Consider the following 12,636-nt stretch of genomic DNA (forward strand, 5'->3'; position numbering starts at 1 on the left):
AAAAAATACAGTTAAACTGAACCAGAATGCATTTTACACTAAGAATTACAGTAAAACATAACACATTAATAGTTTCTAATAAAAATTAGTTCCATATCAGGTGCATCATAGCTGTATCTGATTAAAGTAAATGAAGTTCTATATCAAGTACATCAAAAGTACATCAAAGTGAATCAGGTTCCATATGTAGTAGGCCTACATACATGTTGCACACTGAAACGAAAATGAAGAAAAATAAATTTATAAGCAAAACTATGAGCAGTTCAGAATGACTTTTTTCTGCTTTTTTCCAAGGCAAATTTGTCAATGATACTGTTTGTGTCAAGGGATTGTAAGAGGTCAGATTCAATGCATAGTAGTGAAAGTGAGTTTAGTCTGGTCTGTCCCATAGTTGATCTTCCGTGATTTTTTACCCTAGATAGAGTAGAAAAAGACTCTCTCCTGACAGTTTGTAATGGGATGGTAAGAAAAATTCTCAACAAGATACTAATGTTTGGAAAGGCAGCTGTCAAAACACCATCTTTGGACCTCAGCAAAGTGGAAATGTTTGTCACTGACCTGTCAGATTCAGAGGACAAAATGTCTTTAAACTGCAGAAATTCATCTAAAATAGATGCTTCCAGGTCACTCGAATAGGTACTGACAAGGAGCTCCAGTTGAGCTTTGAGGTCATCATACTTCATACTGTCATACTCTGTTAAGAAGCTAAATAGCTTCTTTAATTCTGAATAGGCATTCACTCTATGCTCTAATTCATTCCTAAGGCGGTCTAATATTATGTAGAAGTTGTCCACCTTGAACTTCTGACGTGGATCAAGATGGGTTTCATTCCCAACTGATTCATCAAAGAATCTTTTTCTTTTTGCTCTTTTTGTTGTATCTATGTAGACAGGATCAGCAAAAGTCCTAGCCTGATCTTCTATTTCATCAAACTGACCCTGTCTCATTTCAGAGATAAAGGAGATTAAACTCTCATACAGTTTCACAACTGACAGAAGGTCGGTCTCAACTTTCTGAAGTGATAAGCTGGTTGCATTAAACCTTGTTAAAATCTTGTACCATATTACAGTAAGAAGTGCTGTTTCAAATGATTCCATTTGTTTCCTGAGACCTTCACCTTCAAGCTTTGTAGCCACAGTTTGTCTGCTGTCAGAACATATGTTCTCCAGTGCTGACTTTATCTCATCGTAATGTAAATACACTGCTTTAACAGCATCAGCCCTTGCACTCCAGCGAGTATCTGACAGGGATTTCACTACAATTCCTTCGGTGGGTAGTGCAGCTTTCAAGTGATCCCATCTATATGTGGAGGCTGAGAAGAAGTTATATAAGGCTTGCAAAAAACTGAAATATGAAGCCGACCCTGGGCAACTGCTGGTAGCTGATGTTCCAACAAGGTTTAAGGAATGACCAGCACAAGGGACATAATATGCCAGGGGATTCTAGCCTTTATTCTGGCTTGGAGACCAGTGTAAATGCCTGACATATTGGCAGCATTGTCATAACTCTGGCCTCTCATGTCACCCAAATCAAGACCAACATCCTCGATTATTTGTAAAACAGTTGAGGCTATGCTCGCTGAACCATGGTCATGTATGTCTATGAACCTCAGAAATCGCTCAACGGGTTTACCATCAGGTTTACATATCGAACTATGAATGTAAGCTGGTCAGTGTGACTAACATCTGGGGTTGAATCGACACTAATTGAATAATATTTTGCTTGTTTGCTTCCCTTATGATAACTGGTGAATTTCTTCAGCCATCAGATTGATCATGTCATCAGAAGTAGTCTTTGAGAGATATGAAGTGTTTCCACTACCTACAGCACCGTACACATCCAGATGCTGTGCAAGAAGAGGGTCAAATTTTGATATGAGTTCTAATACTCCAAGGTAATTACCATTGTTGTTAGAGCCAATTCTTTCATCACTACCTCTGAGAGGAAGACCTCTTGAAGTTAAAAATTTTAGTGTTTCAGTTATGCAGCAGAACCTCTCTCCAGTATTTTCTCTCTGCATCTACTTGCAAAGCCAAAGTGGAATCAATTCGCCTTGCTGCAACTGCCCTTATGCCCCAAGCAATAACGGACTTTTATGATCTTTACTACTTTCATGTTCAGCAACTCTACGCTGGCAGTTTTTCCAGTCACTAAACCCACTTGTAAATAATGAGACTTGCTTGCTGAACAGCTTGCATGGAACACAAAATACATCACCAGTTTGTGGAGAATACTCAAGCCATTCCCTTTTAATGTTTTCACCATTTGCCAATTTACGAGTAAACAAGGATTTGGGTACATATCGAACTCTTTCCTTTTCACCCACACTTACACTTCTTGCAGATTTTGAAAAGTCACCTTGATCTTGTTCACAATTTTGCTTAAGAGGATGATTTACTAAATATTCAATCACTTTATCATCAATTACCTGCCAGTCAGCTGGATCACTCGACACACACAAATCAACATTAACATCTTGTTCCATAGAATTATTCTTATCAGTCAACTGAGATGAACTGGGTGAAGCTTCAGTCACAGGTGGTACTAATACTTCTATTGCTGATTCACTCAATAGCTGTGGTTTTGACTCAGCTGACCTTGCATCGTCATCTTTATCACAAAAGTGAACATCTGTTATATCATCACCTGGGAGTTTACCGTCACTGGTACTAGGCTCTGAATCTCCTTGTGGTTTAAAAAAGGTGGTCAGCTTTGGAAGTGACAGCAGTTGTTCAGCTTTTCTTTCTTTTAACTTTCTCTTTTGTGATCCACTCATATATTTCTTCCTGGACGAAATAATCTATCTACTCTTTTCTCCAGTCCTGAGAATCTCCAAGAATATTCTGTAAGGATAAATTAGTTCAGTGTAAGAGATCAATTTGGCATCAGATTTTTGGTGGTTTGTTTGCATTTTTTTCAAGACAAAGGAAGCGTCCTAGGACAACATATACAGTATACACCCCAGGAAACACCCCTAGAAACATTTTTTGGTTATGCATAAAGAACATGATATGGACATGAAGATAAACGAAGCAGATCTAATGACAATTAAGGCTATCAAACGATGTTGATCTGCAGATCGTAGAGCTTGTGTTAAAAATAATAAAAGAAAACGACTACCTATCCTAATGAAAGAAAACGGTATTCTGGCACTCTATTCTGGCTGCATATTGCAATTTCGTTTCATTGCACAATGCTTTTGTATATATTTACATACTCAGCTTAACTCCCACCTTGAGAGGGTTAAATGCAGGGCTAGTTCTGTTATCGAGGTTTGATGGGGCCGTGTTACGTGTAGGCAGTGGAACAATGCAGGGGCATTGTATATATACAATATATATATAGAGAGAGAGAGAGAGAGAGAGAGAGAGAGAGAGAGAGAGAGAGAGAGAGAGAGAGAGAGAGAGAGAGAGAGAGAGAGAGAGAGAGAGAGAGAGAGAGAGAGAGAGAGAGAGAGAGAGAGAGAGAGATTTAACTTTTCTTTTCGCTTTAAGACGAAGGTAAAAGCAGGAAGAGGGAGAGGAGGAGGAGGAGGAGGAGAAGAAGAAGAAGAAGAAGAAGAAGAAGAAGAAGAAGAAGAAGAAGAAGAAGAAGAAGAAGAAGAAGAAGAAGAAGAAGAAGAAAAAAAGTAGGTCTTGAAGAAAGGAAGAACGCAGTGGCTGTCAGGGAGGGAGGAAGATAAAGAAGATTAAGAAGGAGGAGGAGGAAGAGAGGAAGGAAATATGGAGGAGGAGAAAAATACGATTCAGGAAAGAGACAGAAAAAAACAAAAATATAAGGGAAAAAATATGATAGCAAGAAATATAAGAAAGAAAATAAAGGAAGGACAGGTAATGACAAGAAAGAAAGAGAGAAGGAAGGAGAAGGAAGAAGTCAGATACAGGAGGTGAGAAAGGAAAAAAGGGAAATAGAAGGAGGAAGAAATGATAGGAGAGGATGATAAGGAAGAGGAAAAAAATAACCAAAAAAGATAGAGGGAAAAATATTTTTGACATATGAAGGAAAATTTGAAAGGAAGAAGAAACATATATATGAAAGTAATAGCAATGGAATCAAAAAAAAAATAATGAAAGTAATAATAGTAATACTGATGATAATAACATTTGATAAAAATGTAAAACAGAGACGGTACTGAAGAAACTTTTATTTTCATATTTTCCTTCTCATCTCATCTTTTATCTTTTTTTTCAGGAACTTTCCGATTTCGTGGGGCAGTTTTTTATTTCTTCTTTTTATATTATATATCATTTATTCTGTTTTTCTCTTTGTTTTCTTATATTTATTAATTTACTCTTTCTATTTCATTTGTATCGTCTCTGCCCTTTCTTAATTTTCATTATCCTCCTCCTCTGATCTGTCGAGCAGATTAAATCGCCAAAGCGGGCAACCTCGTAATGAGCCGATAGGCTTTCTGTTGCCTGCATTTCCATGTTCCATGTTTCCATGCTTCCCCCCCTCCTCCGTCTCCTCCTCTTCCTCCTCCTCCAAGTGGATCTCCTGTCTTCCTGTTGTCCATCATGCCTCCTTTCCATCTCTTATTGTTACCCATGTTTTTCTCTTTTCTCCTCCTCCTTCTAACCCGTCACGCTTTATGATCCTATTATCCTATCTACATCCTCCTCCTCCTTTTCCTCCTCCTGCTGCTTCTGCTCCTCCTCCTCTGTGTCATGAGGCTACAGGTTCCTTGAACTGGAAAGGACATCGAGGAGAGAGAGAGAGAGAGAGAGAGTCCCCTCTCTCTCTCTCTCTCCCTTCGTGACTGGACAAATAGGAAGGAGGGGAGAGGAGGGGTGGGATATTGGCATCATAATAGATGTGCCGGTGAAGAGAGGAATTGCACCCCTTCCCCTCACCTCCCTTTCCCTCTTCCCCCTTACCATTTCCCTTCACCTCCCTCTTGTCCTACTTCTCGCACTTCTTACGTCTTCCTCATCTCCCTTACCTCTTCATTGCCCTTGCCTCCCCTTTACCACGCCCTTTCACCTCCCCTTTCCCCTTTTCTTTACTCTAACTCTCCTTGTCACTTTCCGTCACCATTTCCTTCTTCCTCTTCTTTTCCTCACCTCCACTTTCCTTTTCCCCTCACCCTCCTCTCCCCTTTTTTTCTTCCCGTCCACCTTCACCTTCCATCTAGCTCCACTTGCCTCTTCTTACCCTCACTTCCCATTACATCGTCCCCTCACTTTCCCCTTCTTCTTTTTCTTCCCCGCATCCCTCTCGTCTCTTCCCTTCACCTCCCGAAGCCCTATCTCTTACTCATACCTCGCCTCCTCCATTTCTCTTCCTATCTCCTATCCTCAGCCTCTTTCTCTTCCCTCTCACCCCTCCCCTCCCCTTCCATCCTTACCTCCCCCCCTGCTCGCTATGTTCCGTAATCAGTCCCCACATCCCGTATTTTACTCCTCTTCCTCTCTCTTCCCTTCCTCTCCTCCTCCCTTTCCCTATCTTCTTCAATATTTATTCCATCTCCTTCCTCATATTTTATTCATGTTTCATCATACTGCTGCTGCTGCTGCTTCTGCTGCTGCTGTTGCTACTACAACTACTACTACTACTACTACTACTACTACTACTACTACATTAGTCTACTCTCATCTCACTTTTCCTCTTTCCATCTCCCATACTTTTTCTTCCTCTTCTCCCTTCTCTTTCCCTCCTCCTCTTCTAACCTGTCACGCTTTATGATCCATTATCCCATTGAGAATGTGATCTCCTCCTCCTCCTCCTCCTCCTCCTCCTCCTCCTCTCTCTTCATCTATTCTGTCCATTCCTATGTATTCCTCTTCCTCTTCCTCTTCCTCCTCCTCCTCCTCGTCCTCTCCTCATCCTCCTCTCACTCTTCCTCTTCCTCTTCCTCCTCCTCCTCTGTGTTCACGGTCGAGAATACCCAGTCCGTACCCGAGAGCCCTTCCCCACCGATGGGAATCACTCCCCTAGAAATTGGTACAATCGACGAACGGGATGTGAAAAAGTACCTAGACAAACTGAGACAAGAGAGAGAGAGAGAGAGAGAGAGAGAGAGAGAGAGAGAGAGAGAGAGCATACCAGGTCCCCTCTCATGCAGTAGACCTCTCTCTCTCTCTCTCTCTCTCCTTCTCTCTCTCTCTCTCTCTCTCTCTCTCTCTCTCTCTCTCTCCTTCGTGACTGGACAAATAGGAAGGAGGAGAGGGTGGGATACGTACCATAATAGATGTGCTGGTGAAGAGGAATTGCACCCCTTCCCTCCCCTTTCCCTCTTCTTCCCCCTTAACAATTACCCCCCTTCACCTCCCTCTTTGTCCTACTTCTCTACCCCCTACCTCTTTCCCTCATATCTCCCCCTCCCTCTTCATTGCCTTTGGCCTCCCCTTTTAATTAATGTCCTTTCACCTCCCTTTCCCCTTTTCACTCTAACTCTCCTTGTCACTTTCCGTCATCACTTCCTTCTTCCTCTCTTTCCTCACCTCCACTCCTTCCTTTTCCCCCCTCACCTTCCTCTCCCTTTTTCTTCCTGTCCACCTTCACCTTCCATCTAGCTCCACTTGCTCCTTCTACCTCACTTCCCATTACATCGTCCCTCACTTTCCCTTCTTCTTTTCTTCCTGCATCCCTCTCATGTCTCTTCCCTTCACCTCCTGAAGCCCCATTCTACTTCATACCGCCTCCTCCATTTCTCTTCCCATCTCCATCCTCAGCCTCTTTCTCTTCCCTCTCACCCCTCCCTCCCTTCCATCCTTCCCCCTGCTCAAGTGTTCCGTAATCAGTCCCCACATCCTGTATTTTCCATCTTCCCCTCCTTCCTCTCTCCTCCTCTTCTCTATCTTTCTTCAATATTTATTCCATCTCCTTCCTCATATTTTATTCATGTTTCATCATACTGCTGTTGCCAGTCATGCTGCTGTTAAGTTACTACAACTCATTACTACTACTACTACTTACTACTGCTACTAATACTACTACATTAGCCTACTATTGATTCCACTAAGTACCATCTCACTTTTCCTTTCCATCTCCACATACTTTTTTCTCCCTTCTTCCCTTTCTCTTCTTCCCTTCCCTTTCCTTCTTCCTTGCACGGTCTTTATGTGTCTTGGCTAACCCTTGTTACCCTATCAGAATGGATCCTCCTCCTCCTCCTCCTCCTCCCTCCTCCTTCCCTCCTTCCTCCTCCTCCTTCCTCTTTCATCTATTCTGTCCTTGTCTTCTACCACACGTAGATTACTAGTAGTAAGGAAAACAGACACCTCGCCATGCAGACCGATAGGCCCCTAAAATCTGTTCTTCCATGTATTCCATGTATTCCTCTTCCTCTTCCTTCCTCCTCTTCCTCGTCCTCCTTCATCCTCCTCTCACTCTTCCTCCTTCCCTCCTCCCTCCTCCTTCTCCTTCTCCTCTCTCGTGCTCTTCTCCTCCACCTCTTCTTATCTCCTGTCTCAGTCCTCCATTACCATCTAGGCACACCTCCTCCTCCTCTTCGTGTGCACTAAAGGACTGGTGACTTTGTGTAATATTGTGCCTGTGAGAAATAAATATAAGGAGGATGAAGAGGAGGAAACATGGAAACATTACTAGCAGGCAGCAGAAAGCCTGTTGGCTCCATACTAGGTTGCTTGTGTTCAGTGATTTAATCAATCCGTTTGCTATAGGAGTGGCTTGCAGGAAGGATTAAAGCACTTGTGTATCTACTCTTGGGGACGTTCAGATCACTCTCGATGCAGCAAAGGGCGATCAATGCGTTTCTTGAAGGAGTTGATGGTCTCTGCGCTCTAACCACTTCTGCAGGAAGGCGGAGGAGGAGTCGTGAAAAGAGATAGCCCGTTAAAGGTAAAGAAAGACATAGAATGAGTGTGTGTGTGTGTGTGTGTGTGTGTGTGTGTCATTGAGAGAGAGAGAGAGAGAGAGAGAGAGAGAGAGAGAGAGAGAGAGAGAGAGAGAGAGAGAGAGAGAGAGAGAGAGAGAGAGAGAGAGAGAGAGAGAGAGAGAGAGAGAGAGAGAGAGAGAGAGAGAGAGAGAGAGAGAGAGAGAGAGAGAGAGAGAGAGAGAGAGAGAGAGAGAGAGAGAGAGAGAGAGAGAGAGAGAGAGAGAGAGAGAGAGAGAGAGAGAGAGAGAGAGAGAGAGAGAGAGAGAGAGAGAGAGAGAGAGAGAGAGAGAGAGAGAGAGAATGTCGTTGTAGGGAGGCGGAAAGACAGGGAGGGAGGGAGGTAGAGAGGAAGGGAGGAAGCGAATGAAGAGAAAGGAGAACACTAACTAATGGGGACGCGTTCTACTCCTCCTCCTCCGCCTCCTCCTCCATCAAGTGTGTGTGTGTCTTGATGCCAAGAAAAATCCAAAGTTATTTTTCAGTTACATAAGAAACAAGAAAACTGTTAAAAATAATATCGGCCCACTACTATTAAGTGGCAATACGATTAGTGATGATAAAGGCAGGGCGTCGGTCTTAAACTCAACCTTTAGTAGCGTATTTACAAAAGAGAACATGACATCAACTCCAGCCCCGAAGAAAATTTTTCAAGGCCCTGAAGAACATAAGCTTGCATTAACCGAAACTGATATCAGCGAAGTGCGTGCGTACCTGCAGAAAATAGATCCAAATAAATCTCCGGCCCTGATAATCTATCTCCTCGCGTGTTAAGAGAATGTAGTCAACAGCCAGAATTACCCATAACATTAATATTCAACAAGTCATTAGCGCAGGCCAGTGCCTCTCGAGTGGAAAGGCCAATATTACCCTGATCTTTAAAAACGGAGACAAAAAACTAGCCAGTAATTATCGTCCTATCAGCCTTTACGTCTGTCCTAATTAAACTATTCGAAAAATAATCAGGATAAATGATCACTTTCCTTGAAACAAAATGAATTGATAACTGATAGTCAGCATGGATTTCATAGTTATCGGTCTTGCCTTATCAACCTATTAACCTTTTCAATGATGTTTATAAATGTTGGGACGCCCGAAGCCCATATGACGTAATTTACTTAGATTTTCAGAAAGCGTTTGATAAAGTTCCTCACGTTAGGTATATTTCAAACCACGTTCCCACGGTATTAACGACCATCTATGTGCGTGGATTCATGACTGGCTCACCAGCAGAGAACAACGTGTAGTTCTTAATGGTGAAGCATCGGATTGGCAGCCCGTCACCAGTGGCGTGCCCTGCTGTTCGGTCCTGGGGCCAACACTATTCATAATTTACGTGAACGACTTAGAAACTGATATCCTATCAAAAGTAGCCAAATTCGCTGATGACACCAAAATAGGAGGTATGGTAATGAACAGTCAAAGTTGCGAGAACATTCAATCAGATTTAATAAGACTTGCTGACTGGAGCGAAAAATGGCAAATGAGTTTTAACGTAGATAAATGTAAAGTAATGCACATAGGTGAAAAAATCCTAACTTAAATATCAGATTCAAGGGCATGAGCTCAGCGAAGTAAAACAAGAAAGATCTTGGTGTCATTATCAGTAACACTCTTAAAATGAGTGATCAATGTTCTGCAGCGAGTAAAAAAGCCAATATGATGTTAGGATCAATCTCAAGAAACTTTGATTATAAATCACCCGAACTTATGAAGAGATTATATTTAGCATTTGTAAGAACACACCTAGAATACGCCGGTCAATTCTGGTCACCGAACTATATCAAAGATCAAGTTTTGCTAGAAAAGATACAGCGACGAGCAACAAACAAATTCCAGCGCTACGAAACTTGCCATATGACGAGCGTTTAAAGCGTTTAGATATGTTTTCCCTAAAAAGCAAAGGATAAGAGGGGACTTAATTTAAGTGTTCAAAATCCTTAATGGATTCGACATTTTTTTTTTTACAACAAAGGAGGCAGCCCAAGGCACACAAAAAGAAAACAATACTAAAAAAAAAAGCCAGCTACTCGATGCTCCAAACCAAGTAACAAAAGATGATGCCGAAAGCAAGATCAAATACGTGAGGAGAGTTGTCCTGATACCCTCCTCTTGAAAGAGTTCAAGTCGTAGGCAGGAGGAACTACAGATGAAGGAAGATTGTTCCAGAGTTTATCAGCGTGAGGGATGAAAGAGGGAATATGCTGGTTAACTCTTGCATAAGGGGTTTGGACAGTATAGGGATGAGCAGGAGTAGAAAGTCGTGTGCAGCCGGGCCGCGGAAGGGGGGGAGGCATGTAGTTAGCAAGTTCAGAAGAGCAGTCAGAGTGGAAATATCGATAGAAGATAGAAAGAGAGGCAACATCGCGACGGAATTTATGAGGTAGAAGACTCAGTAGGAGGAGGAGAGCTGATGAGACGAAGAGCCTTAGACTCCACTCTGTCCAGAAGAGCTGTGTGAGGGAGCCCCACACATGAGATGCATACCCCATACGAGGCCGGACAAGGCCCCTGTATATGACCAGAAACTGTGCAGGAGAGAAGAACTGGCGGAGACGGTACAGAACGCCCAGCCTCGAGGAAGCTGATTTAGTAAGAGATGAGATATGAAGTTTCCAGTTGAGATTTTGAGTTAAGGATAGACCGAGGATGTTTAGTGTTGAGGAAGGTGAGAGCTGGGTGTTGTCAAAGAATAGGGATAGTTGTTTGGAAGATTGTGTCGAGTGGATAGGTGGAGAAACTGTGTTTTGAGGCGTTGAAGGACACCAGGTTCTTCTTGCCCCAATCGGAAATAATAGTAAGGTCTGAGGCTAAGTGTTCTGCAGCCTCCAGCCTTGAGTCGTTAAGTTCCTGTAGGGTGGGTCTTCTATTAAAAAAAGTTGAGTAATGCAGAGTGGAGTCATCGGCGTAGGAATGGATAGGACAGTTCGTTTTAGAAAGAAGATCATCAATGAACAACAGAAAAAGAGTGGGAGATAGGACAGAACCCTGTGGGACACACTGTTAATAGATTTAGGGGAAGAACAGTGACCGTCTACCACGGCAGAAATAGAACGGTCAGAAAGGAAACTGGAGATAAAGGTACAGAGAGAAGGATAGAAACCGTAGGAGGGTAGTTTGAAAGAAGATTTGTGCCAGACCCTATCAAAAGCTTTGATATGTCCAGCGCAATAGCAAAAGTTTCACCGAAACGGCTAAGAGAGGATGACCAAGAGTCAGTTAAGAAGGCTAGGAGATCACCAGTAGAACGCCCCTTGTGGAACCCATACTGGCGATCAGATAGAAGGTAAGAAGTGGAAAGGTGCTTTTGAATCTTCCGGTTAAGGATTGATTCAAAAGCTTTAGACAGACAAGAAAGTAAAGCTATAGGACGGTAGTTTGAAGGATTGGAGCGGTCACCCTTCTTAGGCACAGGCTGTATGAAGGCATACTTCCAGCAAGAAGGAAAGGTAGATGTTGACAGGCAGAGGCAAAAGAGTTTGACCAGGCAGGGTGACAGCACGGAGGCACAGTTTTTAAGGACAATAGGAGGCACTCCATCAGGTCCATAATCCTTCTAAGGATTGAGGCCAGAGAGGGCATAGAAAACATCATATTGAAGAATCTTTATAACAGGCATAAAGGAGTCAGAGTTGATGAGTAGGAGGAATATGCCCAGAGTCGTCCGAGTGGAGTTTTTAGAAAAAAGTTTGAGAGAAGAGTTCAGCCTTAGAGATAGATGAGACGGCAGCGTTGCCGTCAGGACTGAGGAGTGGAGGGAAAGATGAAGAAGTGAAGTTGGAGGAGATGTTTTTGGCTAGATGCCAGAAGTCACGGGAAGAGTAAGAGACAAGGTTTTTTCATTTTCTATTAATGAAAGAATTTTTGGTTAGTCGGAGAATAGATTTGGCACGATTTCGGGCAGAAATGTAAAGTCTATAATTAGCATTAACCCAGATAGTCTATTACAGAGAGACACCAACACAAGAACACGCAGCAACGGTATGAAGTTAAAGGGAAATCGATGTAACACATTGTTGCGCAGAATTTTTTTCAATAACAGAGTCGTCGATCACTGGAATAGACTCCCACCGTCAGTGGTTAGCGCACAGCGTATCAATAGCTTTAAGTCTTCTTTGGATCAGTACTTCAGGGATATAACATTATACTGATCCTTTTTCGCATGTTTTCAGACAGATTGGAGCAAGACCTCAACCTATATTCATATAATTTTCCCCCACAACCTAGATTGCAAGTAGAGAAAGTCAACAATAGAGTAAAGCAACAGTTAATGTCCGCATGGCAGGTGGAGGAGGTGTGGGTGCAGTAAGGTGACAGGTTACTGGTGCGTACCTAGTACTGCCGGTAAAACGAGGATCAAGCCCACCTGTGCCCCTGAAACTACACCTCACCCATCGTGGGTATTAGGGATGATTCTGGGGCTGCCCTGTGTTGGCCAGTCGTCCTCTTCCAGTCTCTATGTATGTAATTGTTCTTTTGATCTTATGTTTTGAAGTCATTTTCCCCACAGCTTAGGTTACCAGTAGTGTTAAGGGTAGTAATTTCTTATTTCTCTCTTTATCAGAAATTTCCATGTCCCTTTCTTCCTTAAAGGTACATGGTGTTCTTCTAACTATTTCCTGCCGGCACGTTGCCGGAGGGAAACATGGAAACATGGAAACATGGAAACGCAGGCAACAGAAAGCCTATTGGCTCATTACGAGGTTGCCTGCTTGAGGATTTAATCTGCCTGACAGCCTGGGGCCTGGGGAGCAGATGAAAGCACCTCGACATTGAGGAGCAGATGAAAGCACCTCGAT

This window comes from Eriocheir sinensis, unplaced genomic scaffold (assembly GCF_024679095.1).
Source record: "Eriocheir sinensis breed Jianghai 21 unplaced genomic scaffold, ASM2467909v1 Scaffold33, whole genome shotgun sequence".
Taxonomy (NCBI): domain Eukaryota; kingdom Metazoa; phylum Arthropoda; class Malacostraca; order Decapoda; family Varunidae; genus Eriocheir; species Eriocheir sinensis.